Here is a 23,451-nt window from a genome sequence, read left to right on the forward strand (position 1 = left end):
CTAATTCAAATACTTATAGATAGTTCTTTTAAAAGACTTTTATAGATAGATAGATAGATAGATTTAAAGCAACAGAAATATCTTAGATTATTTAGTTCTTTCTCAGCTTGACTGTGTAGGGTGTGAATAAAGAGCCTACTAAAGTATTTATGGACGCAAATATCTGCCTTTCCAAATAAATATTAAAACAATGATAAAAAGGCATATCAACATGAAAAAAGAAGAATATGAAAAGTAAATTAAACAGTTTTAAAATTAAAATGACTAGCAGCCGAAACACCGTTTGAAAATATAAAAATATGGTGACATTTATTAAATCATAAATTTCACACCTACCGCCTAATGTTTGAGAATGAGGCAAAAATGTAAACATTGTTCCCTATCAAAGAATTTACGACGCCTTAAAGCATCTTCGCGGTCGGCGATAAAGAATTTTAAGGTGAAGCATGCCTTTCAGTGTGGTCCACGATTTGTGGAATATTTTTAAAAATTGTTGTCCCATTAATCATGTAAAGAGATAATACTATGCAAATTAATATATTTCATAGCAGATCACGTCTTTTGAAGGATGGATTCTGAACGATAGGAAATTAAAAAGATGTCTACTCGAGAGAGAGTAGAACTCAGAGTGACCTTTGACCAGTTAGACTAACAACGTAAACAGTCGAATAGGACCGCTCTAAATGGTAACGATCTAAATATAAATGTGATTTCAATTACAAGGTCGAATTTAAATGTTCTTTTTTTTTAATTTATGATATTTCAATTCATGATAGTTCTTGTTGATTATACTCAAGTTATATAAAATGTAAGAAAATAATTGCGACTCACGAACTCAGAACATGTGATTTTTTTAAAAGGTATTGGTTATGCCCAGGTAGGCATGATCAAAAACATGTCATGTGCAAAAATATAATGTGATATTTTGAATGAAAACCTGCAGTACATCATTAAAAAACATTTATGCTTTGAACGTGTGTGCCATACATGTGTTGTTCTAGTATTGGACACATTACTTAAAAGAAAAAAAGAAAGAAAAAATATTTGTCAAAACCCTAAAAAATCGTGCTATGAAATGCGCTATGATATCATGTTTATCAAAGAAAGTTTCTACAAAAATATTATTATAAGGATACCAAATATTTATACTAGTAACGCGTTTATTTGTAACATTGTAAATTAAATTGACAGACATACTTTGATGGCTTCGAATCATCAGGAGGGTAAATAAACAATCCATCAGTCAAGCGTGAAGTTATATTATATAGGTCACATTTCATTTTTAATCTATACATAAATAGATACAAAAAATAATTTCATTTTGCTATAATAAATTCGATAATTAAAACAAATGAGTGATAAAAAATAATAATTAAAGAACTTAACATAAAAACTGTTAACTCGTTTATGTTTATCGTCTATGGATATATCTTTTTTTTTCTTTTAATATGTCATACAAAATTGTTTAATCTTATATGTGTTATTATTCTATAATATAAATCGGAAATATGCGAGCTGATTAAGTTAACATATAATAAGTAGCATCAGAGCTGAAATGGCTTTGATACCGTTGTTAGATTTACATACTGTAGCCACTGTTCTATTATGTTTTATTAATTAATATTTTATTAATAAAAAACAAAATACAACTATCTTTTTTCTTAAAATTCACTTTAAATAAAATAACTATATAGGCGAATGACTTTTAAATTAGTAATAAATAATACAGTCCAACATTTCAATCAGAGTAGACATCGTATCGTATTTTTACAGATTGAAGTCTGCCTCTTTTATCTAACACCTCACTTACAACGGGAAACATAGTTTGTTTATGGAATAGCTTCCTCTAAGATAAAAGCGTTTCACGGAGCGCCCGGTTCGGCCTTTGAAGAAACTTTTGATAACAGCAAACGAAATGTTCGCGTTAAAATCAGTCAATTGTCAAACAATGGAAGTATTTGTTTGGATTGCTTGATTCAGGCCATTAGATTCTATAAATAGCGAGTAAACGTAACAAGTTCATCGTTAAATTGTTATAAAAAACCTGACTAGGAATTAAACAATTTTATAAACACACAAATAAAATCGTCTATTAATTCCTAACACGGCATGTGTTAGGAATTAATAATAAGTTATCATTTGTCATAACAATTATGACGAAATAAAAAAAATCACTGATAAGTGATGACATACATGACATAATTGTTATGACAAATGATAATCTTTCAAATGGAGTGTTTTTTTTATTTAATTATGTCACAAATGGGTTTCCTTAATTTAATTATATTTTTTTTCTTAGATATTTTTAAAGTCATTTCTGTGTGGCATTACAAAAAAATTATATCAGTTGTCACCGTCTTATTTTCTTTGACTTTCAGCTTTTGAGTTTCATTTCATGCTAGTTGATTGATAAAAAACATAATAGATGAAATTGTATACTTCAAGCATTTTATTTTCTACATAAAATAACCATATCGATTGACACAAGTGGTAGTGCCACGCTGTATACCTTCGGGTTACAGCCGAATGGGCCGGCACGCCCGGGGAAGTACCACTCTCTCACTTAAAATCGGCGTAAAGTGGTAGTTATGCTACCGCGTTTCGTCCGGTAAGTGAGAGTTCCGGAGGCCCAATCCCCCCCCCCCCAAAACTTGATGGTTGTGCAGAATTTGGTTAAATTACCCCAGGAGGGTACCATCAGCGACAGCGGTGGAGAATCCCTCTCTGGGCATCCATGCTCAGGACATACACCACCTGAGCAGGGATGCCCAGGCTGCCCTCCGAATTCTGGGGGGGGCAATTTTGCGCTCGCCACTGTTCGGGGCAAGCGGAGCAGGCATCATAAGGCAACCCCTACCACCCTCGCTGTGGACTTCTGCAACATAAGGGGACTCAACTCCAACCTCAACGCCGTTCACTACCATCTGGAAACGGCGAAGCCGGCCTTGCTCTTTCTAACCGAGACCCAGATATCTTCTCCTGCCGATACGACTTTTCTCTCGTACCCTGGGTACAAATTGGAACATTCCTTTATACCACGAGCTGGGGTATGCGTTTACGTCAGAGATGATATCTGTTCTCGACGCCTCGGCAGCCTTGAAGGACAGGACCTATCGATTATCTGGCTGCGTGTAGACTGCGATGACCATCCGCGAATCTATGCGTGCCTTTATAGGTCCCATAGCGGTAATGCCGAAACCGACCGACTGGTTGAGCACGTCCAAATGGCTACAGATTCCGTGCTTCAGCAGATTCCATCCGCAGAGATCATTATTCTGGGTGACTTTAATGCTCACCACGCAGAATGGCTCGGCTCACGCACCACCGATCATGCGGGTAGATCTGTTCTGGACTTCGCTCTAGCATATGATCTGACACAACTGGTCAACTCGCCAACGCGAATACCGGATGTGGAGGATCATACACCTTCCCTGTTGGACCTTCTGCTGACTTCACATCCGGATGGCTATCAGGTTATCGTCGATCCCCCTCTGGGCTCGTCTGACCACTGTCTCGTCCGGAGTACAGTGCCGGTTGTGCGGTACTCACGGCCTCGCTTTGTTGGGTGCCGCCGAGTATGGCACTACAAGTCAGCAGATTGGGATGGGATGCGGTCTTTTTTTGCATCTTACCCATGGGGGCAGATTTGTTTCTCGCCGGATGATCCGAACGCTGCTGCTGACTCTGTTGCCGATGTGGTGCTTCAGGGTATGGAACTATTCATTCCTTACTCTGCAGTACCCATCGGTGGCAAGTCCCAGCCTTGGTTTGGTCGCTTCTGCAAAACGGCATCACGCCGAAAGTGGGAACGCTATCAAACCTGGGCTAATGCATCTGCGTCTCGTGATGTAAATACCAGCGCATTTAAAAAGGAATACAACTCTGCCTCTAGGTCCCTCAAAAACGTGATTGCTAGGGCGAAGACGGAGTACATTGGCAGAATTGGCGAGAGACTGGTGCGTCTCCCTTCAGGAACACGAGCGTTCTGGTCTCTCGCTAAGGCTGTCTTAGGGAATTTCTGTCAGCCATCTTTTCCATCTCTGCACAGAGACGGTGAGTCATTGGCCCATACCGCGAAAGAGAAAGCTGATCTTTTAGGCTCTCTCTTCGCGTCGAACTCGACTCTGGATGACCAAGGAAAATCTCCACCAACAATTCCGCGATGTGATACCACGATGCCGGAGGTTAAATTCCGGCAAAGTGCAGTTCGTAAAGCACTTCTTTCCTTGGACATTCATAAGTCGAGCGGACCCGATGGTATCCCTCCAATCGTGCTACGGACATGTGCTCCCGAGTTGGCACCGGTCTTAACGCGTCTTTTCCGGCAATCCTACACATTAGGCGTCGTCCCGAATTCCTGGAAGACAGCTTTGGTGCATCCGATCCCTAAAAAAGGCAACCGCTCAGACCCGTCCAATTATAGGCCTATAGCCATCACCTCCTTGCTCTCCAAGATAATGGAGTCCCTTATAAACTGCCAGCTCCTGCGGTATCTAGAGGAGAACCAGCTGATTAGCGACCGCCAGTACGGTTTCCGTCGGGGTCGGTCAGCCGGTGATCTTCTAGTTTACCTTACTCACAGGTGGGCTGAAGCAGTTGAGAGCAAGGGGGAGGCATTAGCAGCCAGCTTGGACATAGCGAAGGCCTTCGATCGTGTATGGCACAAAGCGCTTCTTTCGAAGCTTCCTTCCTATGGGCTTCCCGGGAAATTATGCAATTGGATTACCAGCTTTTTGGCAGATCGGAACATCAAGGTCGTTGTCGACGGTGCATGCTCTGACTTAAAATTCGTCAATGCTGGTGTTCCACAAGGCTGCGTTCTATCACCAACTCTGTTTCTTCTGCATATCAATGATTTGTTGCAAATCGGGAACATTCATTGCTATGCAGACGACAGTACCGTTGACACCTTATACACCGGCCGCGCTAATATTTCTCGGGAAAACGTCGAAGAGAACCGGAACAAACTTGTGTCTGAAATCGAGTCTTCATTAAACGAAGTCTCGAATTGGGGCCGGCTAAATCTAGTCCATTTCAACCCCAAAAAGACGCAAGTTTGCGCGTTAACCGCTAAAAAAACACCATTTGTCGTATCTCCACGATTTGAGAACATTCCGATAGCCGCTACAAGTAGTATCGGAATACTTGGCGTTGATATTTCGAGCCTCGTTCAGTTCCGCGGTCAATTGGAAGGCAAAGCCAAATTGGCTTCAAAAAAGCTGGGCGTGCTCAGCAAGGCGAGACAGTATTTCACGTCGGCCCATCGCCTTAAACTTTACAAGGCGCAAATTCGGCCTCACATGGAGTACTGCTCTCACCTCTGGGCGGGTGCTCCCCAGTACCAGCTCCTTCCATTTGACCGCATCCAACGTAGAGCGGCTCGAGTTATCGACGATCAAGCTCTTTCCGATCTCCTTGATACTTTGGCTTTGCGTAGAGATGTCGGATCACTCTGCATCTTCTACCGAATTTTTCACGGGGAATGTTCCGAGGAATTGTTCGGATTAATCCCGGCTGCTGAATTTCACCTTCGGACATCTCGCCAAAATTCTAAGTTTCACCCGCACCACCTTGATGTCCGAAAATCCACAACAGCGCGATTTCTCAGACATTTTCTGCCTCGCACAACCACTTTGTGGAACCAGCTTTCGCCGGCGGTTTTTCCGAACCGATACGACATGGGAACCTTTAAGAAAAGAGCCTACTCCTTTTTGAAAGGCCGGCAACGCACCTGCAAGTCCCCTGGTGTTGCAGGTGTCCATGGGCGGTGGTAGTCACTTTCCATCAGGTGAGCCTCCTGCTCGTTTGCCTCCTATGCCATAAAAAAAAAAAAAAAAAAACACACAAATTTCAATAAATGTGCAAGGAGCAAAAAAAATTTACAAGCAATATTTTATGTCCTTAGAACAGGTTGCTATTCTTTAGATCAAAGTGATACTAATTAATAACTATTTAAATAAAACATAATTAAATCCTTTTAAAAACTGTACAAATCGTTACTATAGATTTGCAGTAATTAAAAAACATAATATTTTCTTGTTAAAATCTTATTTTAATAAAATACGCCATAATATCAATCTTTAATATTTTTTCAAAACTGTATTGTGAGATGGTGATATTTTAATGACACTAGATTATGATAATCGAATGAAATAAGACCAACACGTAATAAAAAACAGCATTAAATTCTCCTCAAAAAATCCGTTCAAACTTTTTGAATATTTGAACCACCTTTGAATACCAAAGTATTCTCAATATTTCCGCTAAATCTATTTTAAATATTCCTTTACCTCACAGATACTTTTTAAAACATTCGTGTCATCATTTTTCAGACTGAAAAGAAGGCGCTTAAGTAAAGGTTTTTATAAATCGGTATTTATTTTATCTTTTCAAATGAATACTATATCTTTTACTTTTAGTAAGCAATACAAGTTTATTTATTGTGACATAAAATATTCGTACGTTTAAATTTTTTTTTTTTGATAAATTAGATAGATATCTATTATTCTTTACCAACATAATTTTCCCAGGGTCGTATCTCTTTATAAATTTGCGTCAGCGAGATCTGAGCTATCTTGTTTATGCACTCAGGCACTCTTTCTGGACCTGGTGACCACCATCCCCTGTCATCCTTAGGGCTCTTTGAATCAGATGAAAATTTCGACGTCTCGAGACGAAGTCATGGCACTGCAGTAGATTCTCTTTTGATTTTTGAACACAAGGTGCTACCTAAAAATTTCCTGTGACAAACTCATTCCTGACTCTGGCGTATATGAGGCGTAGTTTCATAAAATATTCCTGACCAATCTTACCTCTTTATCTTCCCTGTCTCGTGAATCACATATAACTAATGGATATTGTTTTACTATTAAGTCCATCCTTAGAGAGGGAAGTTATTAAGGAGGTTATCTTGGATTGGCAAGTATGACAGCTCATTGTCTAGGAAATATTACCATGTGCTAACACTCCGTTATCTCGTTAGAACTGCGTCAAAATTCTCTCATAGTATGCGTGTACTCCTAGAGATACATATATGTTTATTATATACGTACATAAATACAGTAACAATTATTTGGAAATCATCATCATCTGAATCTAGCCTTTTAAGAGTCTCAAATATAGTACCTATTTTTTAATTTAACCATAGAAGGAATATTTTGATTTTATAGCATGAAATATAAAAACGACTTGCAGAAAACCATTCGTCAGAGTTGTCTGGTTATTTTAAATCTATATTAGAAATCGACAGACCGACGAGAGACTATGCAAAGTTTCAAAGCCGGAGAGAAATGTCATTAGTTCAGAATAGTCTATCACGTCCTGCGGTTAGCGAGCTGAATTTTAAAATCATATAATGGAACTGAAAAACACGCACGCCGTACGTTTTCATTTTTACTTTGTTTAAATGTAATTTTTAAATATTTTTTCGTTTTGTTTCAATTTCTCTTTATTTGAATAATTGATTGATATTTTATACCCAAGGTAGATAGATGGACAATGAACGGAAAATTTCACAACACAATAGTTTTAAATTATCGTATCACAATAATGGTTTTATTTTTTAACTAGCTTTGCCAATATTAATAATAATTGTAGGGGAATTTTCAAATGAACTTATTTTATCCTTGCTACCTCTGATATACAATCGGGAATTTTCGCACCGGAAATTTTTGGACGTCTCATGATAATGAAGCTACTTACGAAACATTAGCTTGATAATAATCAAGTGGACCATGGATCCTGGACTGTTCGCACAGTCGGGGTAAGAAAAGGTTCGTCACCTTAAGATCTATTTTCGTGTGCTCAGTATGAGCGGTAATCTGCTTTACCGATCGAGAGTGACATATTGCGTCGCAATGATTTGATATTTAGATTCAAAAGGTACTAAGAGCATAGGACTTGATAAAGGAATGAATTTGAAAACTGACAAAGGTTTTCTTACTCTGATTGTACATTAAGTCTAAATTCATGTGTGAATCTTTTCTGTATCGTATGTCTTTGTGTACATTTTTTTTTTTTTGTTAGGAAAATAGTTTGCGAAAGATTACTTTGAAATTGAGGTAAGCAAATGCCAGTGGATCAATGTTTACTAAACTTCTAGTGCCCATTTTTTTGAACAGTGAATCTTCCAACTTTCCAACTTTTGCAATTACGTTGTAAAATTTCTTATCGACCTATATTTGTTTCATTTTTTTTGTATTAGTTGCCCACAGTTCAAATACTTATTAATAGTCTTAATTTAAATCACTAACGATCTGTAACGTGCTCTCCAGAATTTGATACGAACAGTGTCAACTATCGATACAGTGCTGATATACTAGGATGATAATGTACTCTAAAAACAACTTCAGTTCATAAAATACTTCTAAGAATGTCTAAAAATAAATTAAGAACTTCAAAACTAAATATAGTTTTATAATATACGTAAAGGTTGAGCCGAGGGGCGTCAGTGCATCGACCGTGACCGACACGGTGTTGGTTCCCAAATGTCGACTTATGGCGTAATAACATATTTACTTTGTTGATATTTGTTGCCTTAGCTAGATTAATTCTGTGAATTCGTCTACTTTTTTTTGCTTTCACATTCTTGTTATTATACTTAAAAACAGTCCAACGATCATAGCGTCCAAAATGGTCTCAAATGGTAATTCGATGATGGAAATACTAATTCAAAATTTGGGGTCCAGTCAAGTACGACTTAGTAGATTAATTTGTGTTTTGAATGAAACTAGTGCGCACTAGTGAAGGAACTTCAGTATCCGTAACTGTGCGATGAAAATTTGGTCCAAACGTATTACCGACTCGCATTGGAACAGTTTGGTGAAAAATTCTGTAAAACGTTTCAAGAATAGTAATTTTTAAAAGAAATAGTGTTGAATTTTGCACATTGTGGCTTTACATTTACTTCATTTAGAGTTATAACATACATCGTCGACATCGTCTGCTTGTCTGTATTATTTTTATTTGCAGTCAGTGTGAAAACCACAAGAAAGTTTTTTGCAGTCTTTTAGCCTGCTGCTTACTTAAGAACGATAAATTTAAGAATGATAGTGTTAATGAATTTTGGGAGGTAAGATAATGTTGAGGCGCCTATATTCTATTATACTTAGAAGCCAAACAATTTTGTCAAATTAAGACTAATATTTATTGATGAAAGGCATTTAGAAAATTCATAATCCGTGGTAGATTAATAAATAAATAAAAAATTCATACAATAATAAATTGTATTAAAACTTTACTCACCTAAATACTAAGACAAAATAACATTACATTTGAAATTTTAGAAGAACCACAAGTCACCAGATACATGGGTACATAACAAACGAAACACATACGATTTTTTATGACTTCATTAAAAAATCATTCAACTGTACACTGTAATAATAAAACAATGCCGGACATTTAATGAATTGAATTAGCAATTTGAAAATGAAATTTAGAACATTTTGAACCTTATTACATGTAAATAGGAATTACGAATGTTGTTCTCATCGGTAATGATATATTTGTAAGCGATGAGGGGTTCTATTAAGTTGTTTAATCAGATGGGCTTATTATTTTATTGTGAGCCGCGTCGACGGCGCATCCGGTGTTCACTGAACAATGAAATTTTACACCGAGTTGTTTAATCGTGCGTTCATTAAATGTTTTTGTGATAATAGTTTTATTTTACGATGACCAATCAAAAAGAGTCCTCTAGTATATTTTTTATATACTGAATTTTACTTATTACTTTATAAGAGACAGAATTTTCGAACATAAAAATAAAATATTCTATTCATTAATAATTTGTATATCATAGCATTTAATTACAGAAATAAATATTTCCATTATCTGTCTTTACTAATACTACAAAAGGGATAAAATTTGTTTGTTTATATGTAAGATCTAATGTCTGGTCAAATTGTCCAATTCCAAAAAACTACTACTCCTACTGAGCTGAGATAGCTCAGTGGTTAGAACGCGTGCATCTTAACCGATGATTTCGGATTCAAACCCAGGCAAGCACCACTATGTATATACACTGCGTGTGTCTAGTTTCATTGAAATTATGTCACATGTACATTCCACCAACCAGCATTGGAACAGTGTGGTGAAATATGTTCCAAACCGTCTCCTTAATGGAAGAGGGGGCCTTAGCCCAGCAGTGAGAAATTTACAGGCAGGTTACTTTACTTTTACTATTACTACTAGCAATTAGTAAATAAAAACGCATCATTCCTGAGTTACGGGTTATAAATTAAATCTATAAACATAACCATGCAAAGCCGAGATGATTGACTAGTTTTAGATAACTCGTGACAAATATTACACTTGAAACATTTAGAAAAAATGAAAGTGAATGAATAAAATTTAAATACATTACACGAACTTAAAATAGCGTCGTAAAATGTGAAGACTACATAAAGAAGCGACATTTGTTGACACCGAATGCGTTGAACGCATATCTAATTTAGATAGAGTTTTAGATAAACAAAACAAATCACAACATAAAAAACGACTTAATATAGCCGCTTTAAGATGCAAATAGCCGTATTAAATTTGCAATTTAGACCTTGATAGTACCACAAAACCATTTAAGACACGGGAATCAGCGGGAGCGGTTATCATTACCACTGACTATTGGAAAAGTGAACTTGTGTTTGCAATAATATAGCGTATTCAGGTTGGTCCCAAGATTGGTAAATTATTGGTGTAATTTTTTATGACATATACATATACTATCTACTTCCTCCTGAGCCAATATCTTTTGCGATATTACAAATAAAGGCCCATAGATTCCTCTAGATGGACTGCACCTATGAAATTCTTTTAAAATATCTCAAAAGACTGTTTAGAAGTTCAAATAAGTAACAAATCTTTAGGAATTTAAACAAATATTTGCATCTCAAAATTGGTAATATTTCAAATATTTCTTATAACTTTAATTGGCAGTAGACCTTTATTCACCAATTATATATTCAAATTCAAAGATGAAATATCATTTCATCAAATAATAAAACGTATTAGTGTAGCTCTAATTTAATCGGCAAGAGATCTATTATAACTCCTCTTACTCACTAGTAATTGAAGTCACAACGTACATAAAATCTTGATTCTCAAGGTCGACAATATTATGACGGTGTAAGGTATTCATTGCTTACAATGACATTGTCTTTGGGCAGTGATGATCAGTCATCATCAAGTTGCCCATTTGTAAGTCCATCTACTTCTTGTAAAGATCGAAAAAAGAACAAAATTTTTTCAAGACCTATGACTTTTTTCAATTTAAATCGCAACTTACACCACACACGAGTGTTGGCAAACGGCGCGCTTAGAGAACCTTCAGACAATGAAGACGTCCCTATTGTAAAGCACAGATAGGTTTTATGAATCAAGATATTTTTAGCTTTTTTTTATTTATATCTATGGGGATCCCTTTAGTAGTATAAAATTTGCTTAACTTACACATGAGTCATTTTCAATGTCCTATGTGATCAATTTTAAGAAAAGCCAGTATAAAATCTATTTTAATATTATTAAGTTTTTTGTTTGTCTTTGTAGTGTTTTAGTTGTTTTAATTTATGATATAGTTTGGTGGACGAGCATATGGGCCACCTAATGGTAAGTGTTCACCATCACCCATAGACAATAACGCTGTAAGAAATATAACAATTCCTTACATCGTCAATGTGCCGCCAACCTTGTGAACTAAGATGTCATGTCCCTTGTGCCTATAGTTCCACTGACTCACTCACCCTTCAAACCGGAACACAACAATACTGAGTACTGTTATTTGGCGGTAGAATAACTGATGAGTGGGTGTTACCTACCCAGATGGGCTTGCATAAAGCCCTACCACCAAGCGGGTAAATGTAGGGACTATCACCGGAACTAATGATCATATTCTAAAGAAAAGTAACTGATAGACATCTACATTACTTCTGATTACTATATAGTATTAATTTAAATATCATATGATCTTCTTTATTAATAAATTGCACCAGTGCAAAGCCCGGTTTGGTAGTATCAAAATACACACGGCAAATACTAATTTCATTAAAGGCTACTTAAAGATAGCTTATTTATTTATATACTCTTTATTGCACACCAATATGGACAAAAATAATAGGAGTAAAACAAAAACAAAGATAGCTTGTGTTTGCTAGTGGGAAAATTCGTTAAGTTTTCTATGCTTAATCCTTGGCATATGTCAAGTAGGGACTTCTTATTTTTCTTTTCGATATGACACTAGTGTAGTAATTCAGATAATTACGTTATTATAAATATTATGATACTATATATCTGTTTAACAATATTGCTGACAAGATGTGCCAAATTTCATCCTGTAGTAGTTAAGAAGTAAAGACATAACAAACAAAGAAAATTAACAAATTTGAATTACGAGTTAGTATTATTAAGTGTTCATAAGATGGTTACACTAATCCAGAAGCAAAAAAATCGTCGTTAGAAATTACTCATCTGGTTTCAAAGAAAAATGTTCGAATGAGGATAATCTTGCTAAGATAATTCCCACTCAAGTGGTCCGATGTCTTCGCTTAGGAACGCGAGTAACGCCGCGGGGCACGCAAACTGATGGGGACTTAGCGGGGATCTCTTAATTTATAGCTCTGTATTGGTTGTGGTACATGACACAGGCGAGTAGCGGGATCTTTTTAAATATATGCTATATATGTATATATTATTTTGTAATTCAGTCACTAAGTAAGTTTTTTTTAGTTTTCATTTGTTTTTACATTTTGGTTAGCTATTAGAATATGATTCATTCATTATCTACTAGTAGACGCCTCGGCTTTGCTCGCGTTTTAGGTTGTTGGTCCTTATGTGTTAGGCAAAAAAGTAGCCTATATCCTTTCTTGGATATCAAGTTTGCTTCATACCAAATTTCATCAAATTCGTTTCAGCGGTATTCATCACTCTAATAGTTCTAGTATATGTATTTATATAGCATATATAAATAATACACGTAATATATGTATTTTGTGTATTGTATTTTTATGTATTATATTTTTATTTATGTAAGTATTTATATTTTCATATTTATCTCTATATACTTTCCATACTACAGTCTGCAATATTTTGCCCGCTACATCATCCTGTCGCTCACCTCCATAGGTTGGCTGGAAGAAGCCTCTTTTAGAGATAAGTCCACCTTTGCCTGTACATATATTACTGTACCATTATTATAATATATTTTAGTGCAATAAAGAATATAACAAATAGTTCAATATAGTTGGCCACTTTTTTACCTTAGTACCTTGATAAAGGCCTATGACCAGCGGGGGATTGTGATTGGCTGATGACTGTTGGTAGATAAAATTAATACTGAAAACTTCTCCTTGACCTAACAAGGCGTTATTCTGTAATCGCTTTAGTTAAGGAACATAGAATCGAAAAACTACATAACAGCCTATAATTTCCCACTGCTGGACTAAGGCTTCCTCTGCCTTTGAGGAGAAAGTTTGCATTTTCGGAGATACACATGTGACCGAATTTCGTTGTAATTAGTCGCATGCAGCTTTCCTCACGATGTTTTCTTTCACCGCCGAGCGCGAGATACATGGATTTTAATCCGCAATCATCGGTTTAGATGCAAGCGCTCTCACCACTGGGCCATCTCGACTCTCTGCTTTACAAACTACTAGATTATCATTGATATTTAAACAAGTGATCGCTTATCGTCTATGAAATGGACTGGAGTTTGTCAAAACGTTATCTACGGGCTCATAGTGGGTGAAATAATCTGATTTGTCCATTTGCCGGTCGTAGGACGTTAACAAACGGCTGCAGCTTCGATTAACAGAATTGCTTTTTGTACTTCTGCTATTATTGCTACGTTAATAGGTTAGAAAAACTTACACCGGTACACTTGTGATATTGGACATTAATCATTGTTAGCGGTGGATTTTTTATGAAAAATACGCTTCTGTTGCAGACTTTAGCTAAAGATATATAGGTATATATTGTATCACTATAACCTTATTAGGCGCTAAGTTTCACAGAATAGTATTGAAATATACAATTAACTTTAGATTTGATGATAATTATAAATTATTATCATGACATATTATAAAACAAAGTCGCTTACCGCTGTCTGTCCCTATGTAAGCTTAGGTCTTTAAAATTACGCAACGGATTTTTATGCTGTTTTTTTAATAGGTAGAGTGTTTCGTGAGGAAGGTTTTTATATGTATATACAAGACATGAACAATATAGTTAACAAACACTGATAATTTTAGAAGATTCTAAGATGATTTCATACATAGGCAAATTATGTAGTATATTTAGTATCAGTACTGCACCCGTGTGAAGCCAGTGTGGGTCGCTAGTTAATTATAAATATAACATTAAACTGAATGTAACTGAATTGAATTCGAATTCGCACAATATGACTGTTAAAGTCACCAGCTCTAATAGGTTATTATGCTCGTTATAATATATCATTTCGATAATAAAGATTACACCCTTTTAAAAAGAACCCAATACGATCGATCGCCTGATTCGTACTCACATTTATATACGTTTATAGCACTTATCGCGTCATACCGTTGTGTCGCAAATCTGGATGCATTTGTAACCGGTCCTGGATTATCGGAGCACCCCGGGCAAAAACGGGGACCGGACAGTCGACAGACATAAATTTGCACCAATGATTCATGAGCATCGACAGTTTTTTTCGATGCGTTAATTACACTGCGCATGGGAGTCGAATGCCTTGATAAAATTAATTGCGTTATTATCGATAACAAGTTCTTTATTATGGAATAAAATGGAATTCGAGAACTTTTGAGATTGACGAGAAGATTAGGTTTTATTAAGCTGATGATAAGTGACAGACCAAAATGTCCCAAGGCTGGGCTCTTTCACCACGATCTTCCTTCTGTTTTAGGAGATGGTACGGATATCCTCACAATATTATTCTACCTCGCTGAGCACGAGGTAAATTATAATTACTCATTAGAGCACACGAAACAGTAGTGGTGATAGACGTAGTCTAACCACTCTGCTAGTACTGTCCTTAAGCTAGTAAGTGATGGATAATTGGAATAATTTTATGTTTTTTGTACATGATGAGAAAATGGGCCACCTAATGGTTAGAGGTCACGGCGATCCATAGTGCCTTATGACCGCCAAAACCTCACCAACCTGGACTATGATCCTATGCCTGTGGGTATTAGCTGACACGCTCTTCAAACTGGAACACCATTCAAATGATGTTACTGTTTTAGGGTAGAATATAGGTACCATAAGTAGATGGTAACTGCTATCCACACGCTTGCAAAAAGTCCTACCAATGAAATCCTAGATGATTCCATCACTTAAAAGCACGTGTAAACATATATTCAATTAGCGAAGATTGATGAACATCCTCAAAACTCATTGACCTATCACTCGTGCGTAGGTAGCTGGTGCATAATCTAAAATAGCTCCAGGCAAGAAACTGTGAGCTATTTAAGTCACGCATTGAGCGAGTCTTTTCTCGCCTTGAGTTTAAATAGCCTGGCGGTCTAATTTCAAAATGTGAGCTCTTAGATCTATTTCAGATATCAAAGTAGTTACGTTTACAAATGAGTATCACGACAAAGTTAACTGTGATTTTGAATTCATCTTCCAATCACATCTGTTAACACTTTCTGCGCGTTAATAGACGTCATAACAATTACTTAGCTGTAATGCCTGTGCTTGTTATAATGTCACCCACTTGATTAATATTGGTTGGTTAACTTATTTGGCCCATGTCAATGTTGCCACACTAAATTAAATATAAAAAAAATCACTAGAAATATAATAACAGTTGCATTTATGTTTCGTAATTCATACAAAACTATGAATATAATATCGTGTAAGTTAAAGACAATTGGTACGAAAGTGCCGAAACAGAACGTTCCAGCACGTAGTTGAGGAGGCAATTTCAAATTACGTCCGCTTCACCAGCGACCCTCTGTGCTCTACACTTTTTGACACGAGGCATTTGCGTTGTCATTTTCCTCGTCCGCCATTTTTATCATCTCTATTCTTATTTCGAGATATTTCGTTGCCGTCGTCGTGAAACGTGAGATGAGTTTTGTGTCAATGATTAGTGTACATAGATTATGGTAGATTCGGTTTATATGACATAGCCCAGTCGTTATAACGCGTGTAACGTAACTGATAATTGCGTGTTCAAATCCTGGGACCTCCAAATTTTCGTAAGCTTAATTTATCTGTAACATTTAAGAATCTGTCACATGTTTGTTCACTAACCCAAGTTGGAGAAACGTGATCGAATAATCTCCAAACCTTATCCTTTTGAAAGAGAGGAGGTCTTAGATCAGTAATGGGTAATTTATAACATAATAGGCAATGAGTGTGCTTACATCCTTAAAATTGCATATTACATCACTAGGGCTTATATTTAGAGTTGTATATAAGCGCGATATTTGTTAACTAGGTAAAGACTACCTGTCAGCCAATTTATGAATTCCAATTGTATGATCTGTTTACCTATATATAGAATATTTTATTAACAAGTAAACATTGCATTTTCATCCCGTTCTCTAGTATTTTTAAAAATATATGACCGAATATCGTTAGCGTTTGAGTATTAAATTTTTTAAAAAAATCTATATCTATATTTATTTAATACTAATGCATATCACTAGTTCGAACTTATAAAATATGAATGAGGGAATTATGCTAAGATAACTTAATTTATAAGATAATTTTTGTTACAGGTATTTTATCAACCAGCGGGAAAGCATCCAGGAATTAAACTAAGTATATTTTCACTACCGTCCATAAAATGATATCGCACATATATTATTCATTAATAGTAAGTACGTAAGTAAGTTAACAATGCAACAGAAATTCACCTTTAACACAATAAGATACACTTACGTTTCCCCTGCTTCATGCAGGGGAAACGTAAGTAAAAAGGATGACCACCATAATATTGTCCACTTCCATCCACTGGCTTACATTGACAATTATTTGTAAGAAATAGTTCAATAATTCAGCTGAGCCAGGTTTCAATTCAGGACCTCGGCATCAGCTGTAAGCTAGCTATTCCACCGAGGTGATAGGAACACGTAAATATCGAATGTTTAGTTACTTTTATGTAATCCATCTTTATTTCGAATACATTCGCCACGACACGCTGGATGCTATAAATTGATTGATAGCACATAACATTACACGTGCCTCTGGATAACTAGATTTATGCATTACTCAGAGAATAAATATTGTTTTTTAAATTTTTATTTGGTTTCTTGCAAGCCTTTGCACCACTTTTTTCACATTAATCATTCTTTCAAACATTATATTGTGTTACGGTTTGAGAGGTGAGTGAGTCAGTTGAAAATATGGCGGAGGTTTTCCTTCTATGTACATAGCACTGTTACCATCGACTGGTTATATACTTGAGTATGTATATGTTCTTATTTATATTCAGGAAAGATAGCTAGATTTTATATGGTGTATATTTTATATACTTTAAGACATAGGTCTTAAAGTTTAAGACTGTTATGTATATATAATATGTATGTGTATGGAATATATGTATATGCACAATATTACACAAGCAAATGCTTAATGATGATTATAGAATGAGTTCTTTTGTTTTTTCCTTGCAATATTAGCTAAGAGAAATAAGCTTTGATCGGCTTAGCTGCCTGTATTTAATTTTCTATCTTATTATCAATAAAAGTTGCCATGTTAAAAAACTTTATAAATATATTTATTAATAGTAGGCAAATATAAATATAGAATATAAAATAGTCAACGAATTTATATGAACAGTATTACTTAGTATTTCTTTTCTATGGCTTACAAAAAAAGAAGTTAATCTTTTAATGTGAATACTAAAGTGGACTAAATAGCATACATAATTATCCTGTATCTGAAGTACACTCGACAAAGTACTGTAATCACTCAATTTGACGTTTAAAAAAGCTCCCCTTTAAAAGGTCCGCCTGATCCCTGGATGTTCCCCGTAATCTGGCGATCCGGGATTGAGGAGTCAATTAAACTCATCCCTGGAGTCGACGTGACGTTATGGGAACTGACAGCTGCCGATTTTATAAGTGTAGGTTAAGTTTCCGTATATTGTTCAATCGTTAATATCATTACATAGTATAAAACAAAGTCGCTTACCGGTAACTATCCCTGAATATGCTTAGATCATTACCATTACCCAACGGATTTTGACACGTTTTTTTTATAGATAAATTGATTCAAAAAGAAGGTTTATATATATAAAATGACTGAAAAACTGTGGCCATTGTAAGACATTCTGTAGTATATTTACTGTTAATATATTTACGCGTCAAAATAGCTTATCACCGTAAGTCGTTTATCAACATTTTTCTAGTGAGATACGAATCAAACTTTATCGATTTTAGCGCTGTTCAATTGCTTTCTTAATATTAAAATAGCAAATCCATTAATATTTTATAACAGCTTCATATATTTCCTCTTAAAGAGAATATATTCTATTTTCAAATATTTAAAATAGCATATACCTTACATGACCGCCATTTGACTGTCAATAGTACTCACGGAATAAATCGACCATTCCCACGAGTCAAATACTATCTTATTAAGGGGGCGGTCGCATCTTGCAGTACTCACCCCATCTAATATTACAACATTTTCCATTACCTATAAATATCAAAACACATTGAAATTTGAACTTTATGTATATAGCGTAAGAGTTCATTTATAATTGATTGTCAGCAATAAAAAGTTTAGAGGTATAAAAATCTGTTACAAGTGTTGGAAATGACGTAGCAGTACATTACAGAGATCACGTCCCTAAGGCTAAGGGATCATATTAAACGGGCGAATGGACAGGTAAATATTGTAATGAAAGCAAATTTAACTTACTTTAATGCGCCATTGATGTTGGGGGAAGTTGGGGTCAAATAGACTGATTGTATTAATTCATATTTTTTCCTTTACTGTTTCCACAGACTGTGTTTGGTATATATTGCACAGTTATTATCATCATTAAATTATCATCCGACTCTTTCTGGTTTATGTGTGTTGTTCTGGAATGATGATAATGGGATTAATAATTAATACAAATTAAGCACATACAATTCATAATTACGTGCCAAGATTTGAACCCGCGATCTTCGTTCAATATTCAAACATTCCACCTACTGAGTCATCTCCGCGTATTGTTACATGCAATGAATAAAACAAAAGACAATATAAAAAAAAGTACTAGCCGGTATTAAAATCCATATAAACAAAATTCAATGATATTTTCTGCTCATTAAAATAGTTCGCATGCAGTAGAAATACGTATTCTTTGTTATGTCACTCTCCAGTTATCGCGTGTCGTTATTCCAGAAACAACCGCTAATTCTATTGAATGTCGCCATTTTATATATTACAGGCTGTGCCGATTGTGCATATGTATGTTTGAGTGTGTGTGTGTGCTGAACGAATAGGGTCAGCAGAGCTATTCTTTAGAACTGATTTAAATACTTACTCTTGAAATATACCGAAGCCTATAAATTGTTTTAAAAATCATTAAAGGTTGTGTAACTTTTAGCTATTGAGTTATATTCAATCATTGAATTATATTTCAATCATTTTTATAAATAAAAGTAGAAAGCATTATTAATCTGGGTTTAAATACGAAAGACAATGGACGAATGTAACAAAAACTGTAAAAATAAATATTGTAAACTATATCAAATATCATGAATTATTATTTGCCGAGATGGCCCAGTGGTGAGAACTCGTGCATCTAAACCGATGATTTCGGGTTCAAACCCAGGCAAGCACCACTATATATATGTGCTTAATTTGTGTTTATAATTCATCTTGTGCTCGGCGGTGAAGGAAAACATCGTGAGGAAACCTGCATGTGACAAATTTCATAGAAATTCTGCCACATGTGTATTCCACCAACCCACATTGAAACAGCGTGGTGGAATATGTAACAAGCCCTCATCTTAATGAGAGAGGAGGCCATTAGCCCAACAGTGAAAATTTACAGGCTGTTGTTGTTGTTGTTCCTGTTTACTTGAAGCTGGGTCTTCAATAGGAAACATGCATACTGTTATATGTATTGACGAGTGTACCTTTTTGATATTATGATTATTCACATTACATTTTTTGCCCAGAGGATCGGAATTGCGATTCAACGGGGAAATGCTGCTAGCACTCTTGCCTTTACAAGCGGTTAAGATATAGTTTAGACTAATTTTAATTAATATTTGTATATATTTAAGGAGTTAATGTTAATATATGTTTTGTCATATTATTGAATATTTATAAATATATAAATAAATAATATAAGCTATAATATAAAGATGTATAGTTTGTTCCTTGATCTACATCCGCAATTGTTTTTTAAAAAAAATATTTCATGTTGATATATCTGAAGAGGGTTATAGTCTGTACAGCCTCACGTTACGACCCCAAGGAACGACCCTGTGACCATAAGCGTCAACCAATTTGGCAAACTGCACTAGTATTTAGTTAATGAGATGCACGTGGTTATGTACTCATTATATATGTATATATGTATATGAATCAGTACTATATAATACATATATAAATCATATAATAATTGGGTAATGTTTTTGTATTTTTGTTGCGTTTTATATATTTCTGTGATATATAAGTCTTACTAAGTCTTTACTAGTATTATAGATGTGAAAGTAGCTTTTTATGATATAGGCATATATATAATGAATACATAACTACCAAAATTTATTTAGTTTTAAGAAATCCTTATTATAAGCTGTAAGTGAGTAACATTACTATGTTATATACTAATCTTATATTTATATACTAATATCATAAAGAGGAAAACTTTGTTTGTTTTTTTTGTAATGAATCGCCTCAAAACCTAAAGGACCATTTTAAAAAAATCTTTCACTATTTGAAAGCTACATTACTCACGAGTAACATAGGCTAAATTTCATTTTGGAAAAAATAGGGTTCCTTAAGATATTTTGAGATTTTCGGATACAAGGTGTAAAAAATCAACCAGAATCATTTTATTACTTCTATGTATTTAATTTATTTTTTATTTTGTCTCTTTATGGGTTATTTTGATTTTCTGTGAGACACTCATCCTGTCCCAAATTCGAAATCTACGTGGACAAAGTTGAGGGCAGAAGCTAGTATTATCTAAAACTATATGAGAGACGCGATGGCCCAGTGGTTAGAACACGTGCATCTTAACCGATGATAGCGGGTTCAACCCAGGCAAGCACCGCTGTTTCACGTGCTTAATTTGTCTTTATAATTCATCTTGTGCTAAGCGGTGAAGGAAAACATCGTGAGGAAAACTGCATGTGACAAATGTCATAGAACTTCTGCCACATGTGTATTCCACCAACCCGCATTGGGACAGCGTGGTGGAATATGTTCCAAACCTTCTCCTCGAAGGGAGAGGAGGGCTCTAGCCCAGCAGTGGGAATTTACAGTCTGTTGTTGTTATTATATGAAATTTATATATTGTATCAAAGTCTAAGTCAAAAACTTTTATTCAAAATAGAAGTGTTTACAATTTCTTATTGACTGTCGAAAATCTACCACCGGTTCATAATATAATACCTCAGACCTGAGAAGAACCGGCGAAAGAAACTCAGCGGGACCTTTTTTTTTAATGTCAATTTACAATATACAGTAATAAACATATTCTTGTTATTTGAAACAGCCTGGAGGCGACCATCTCAATCCCAAGGTGTGCAGTCAATATACACAATATATTATGCCAATTAATATAAAAGCTGTTTACCTTTCGGTCTTATTGATTAAGTCCTTTTACCCCCTTTTTATTGATAATGTATCGAATTCGCTGTGATCAAAGACATTTCTGAAGGGAGTTCAAAAAGGAAGCAATAAAGACATGCAAATGAGTGGCTCTAAAGGTCTCCCTCTAATTAATAGAGAAAATTGTTTGTCCAAGTTTACCAGCCTTCCTCTAATTACGCCGCCCTTCTGAAATCTTGGTAAAATCACTTGATTTTTTTTTGTTGCTTAATGGTAAACATTAGGTTCGTCAGCGTCTCAGTTACACTTTTATGTTGATTTATAGAACTTATAAATATATATTAATAAATAGTTTGAAAAATTTATTATAATATGCTCAATGGCGTATCTGTCAATCAACTTTAGAATTGCATGGTATTATAATAAACTTCAAATGTCATTTTCAAACGAAAACGCGGTCATTGCCAAGTAGTGAAACATGAAAAAGGTTATGATTTTTGTCTTTACGAATCCCTGTTCAATTTTTCACTTCAATTTTAAAGACCAAACACTAATGGCTGTTTACTTAATTGTTCTTCAACTAAATTAATAATTAACAAGTATTTTATTAATATCATCTACTCAGTGCTGTATCTACTAAAAGTTCGCTGCACAAATGTACACATCATTTTCCCCATTAGTGCTCTGTATAAAACACGTGGAAATAAAACGTATATCAGCATTTTAAAATCGCCTGTCGTTTCTGGAAAACGCCAGTACATTTTCCGCGGAGTCGATTCCGGCCTACCAGGCGCTCATCGCATCGCAGAGCTATATTATAGTGGTATGGGAGATGCAATAGATATACCATCTGAAGTTCAGGTCAGTTAGTATCGCGCGGAACGCGGCGGGAGGCGCACGTGTACCGCTATCCAGTTAACCTATCGTGTGTACGGTTCCGTGTAGTGCTGGGTTCATATTTTATTTTAAGTGCTTTTGAATGCATGAGTATATGAGGTTCGTTGGTTTTGATACAGTATTTTAATTTTCGATTTAGTTTTTAAAATAAATAATTTTACATTAAAAAAATCAGTTGGTGTAATAAAAATATCTACATACAAAAGAACTCAATAATCAGTCAATAATTTCAAATAATCAAAATTAATTTAATTTATGGTATAAAAAATGAAAGATTGAATTCGACCAAATATGTCTATGATAAACCTCTTATTTGCCTTTGAAAAATTGGTCCTTAGGAAGATTCGAAATATTTTATCATGTGTCATTAACGTGTACGCTCCAAGTCTTGCTTTACAAGTGAGGTATAAGACAGAACGGTACTTAACAGTTAGAACACCTTAATTAAAATACAAGCCCAGGAGATAAAAAATTTGAAGTTCACTATACGTATCAAACTAAAATCCTGAAAGTTTCGTCTTTTTCAACTAATCCTAAATTCTTTTCTGCTCAATAGAACACTTAACTGCTACTTTTAATAAAAAAACTAAACAACTTGAAACACAAACGTCCATTAACTAAATGCCTGTCAAGTAATAAAAAAATCACTCGCAGTATGGAAAAAAACCAAGAAAATTTTCTATTTAAATACAGGCAGCACTTACTTGAAAACCGTGGTTGCGCTCATATACGACCTCCTTTATAAATCTTAAGTTGTGGTTTTATGAAAACGATATCAAATAAATAAAGTATATTTCATAAGTGTTTATTAAAACACATTCATGATTAATTTAA

General features: G+C 35.0%; 1 protein-coding gene across 2 annotated transcripts in view; it reads left to right on the top strand.

Annotated features, from left to right (window-relative positions):
* Positions 1–23,451, top strand: part of LOC124531981 (kinesin-like protein CG14535) — a 415,871-nt gene that overhangs the window by 261,173 nt on the left and 131,247 nt on the right. Inside the window, exon 1 of one of the 2 annotated variants that reach the window (XM_047106586.1) lies at positions 22,600–22,716. The exons of the other annotated variant lie outside the window; for it this stretch is intronic. The gene's annotated coding sequence lies outside the window, so the exon portion shown is untranslated. Of the gene's footprint in view, positions 1–22,599; positions 22,717–23,451 lie in introns of those variants that run through there. 2 annotated transcript variants of the gene reach the window in all.

This window comes from Vanessa cardui, chromosome 8 (assembly GCF_905220365.1).
Source record: "Vanessa cardui chromosome 8, ilVanCard2.1, whole genome shotgun sequence".
NCBI lineage: Eukaryota > Metazoa > Arthropoda > Insecta > Lepidoptera > Nymphalidae > Vanessa > Vanessa cardui.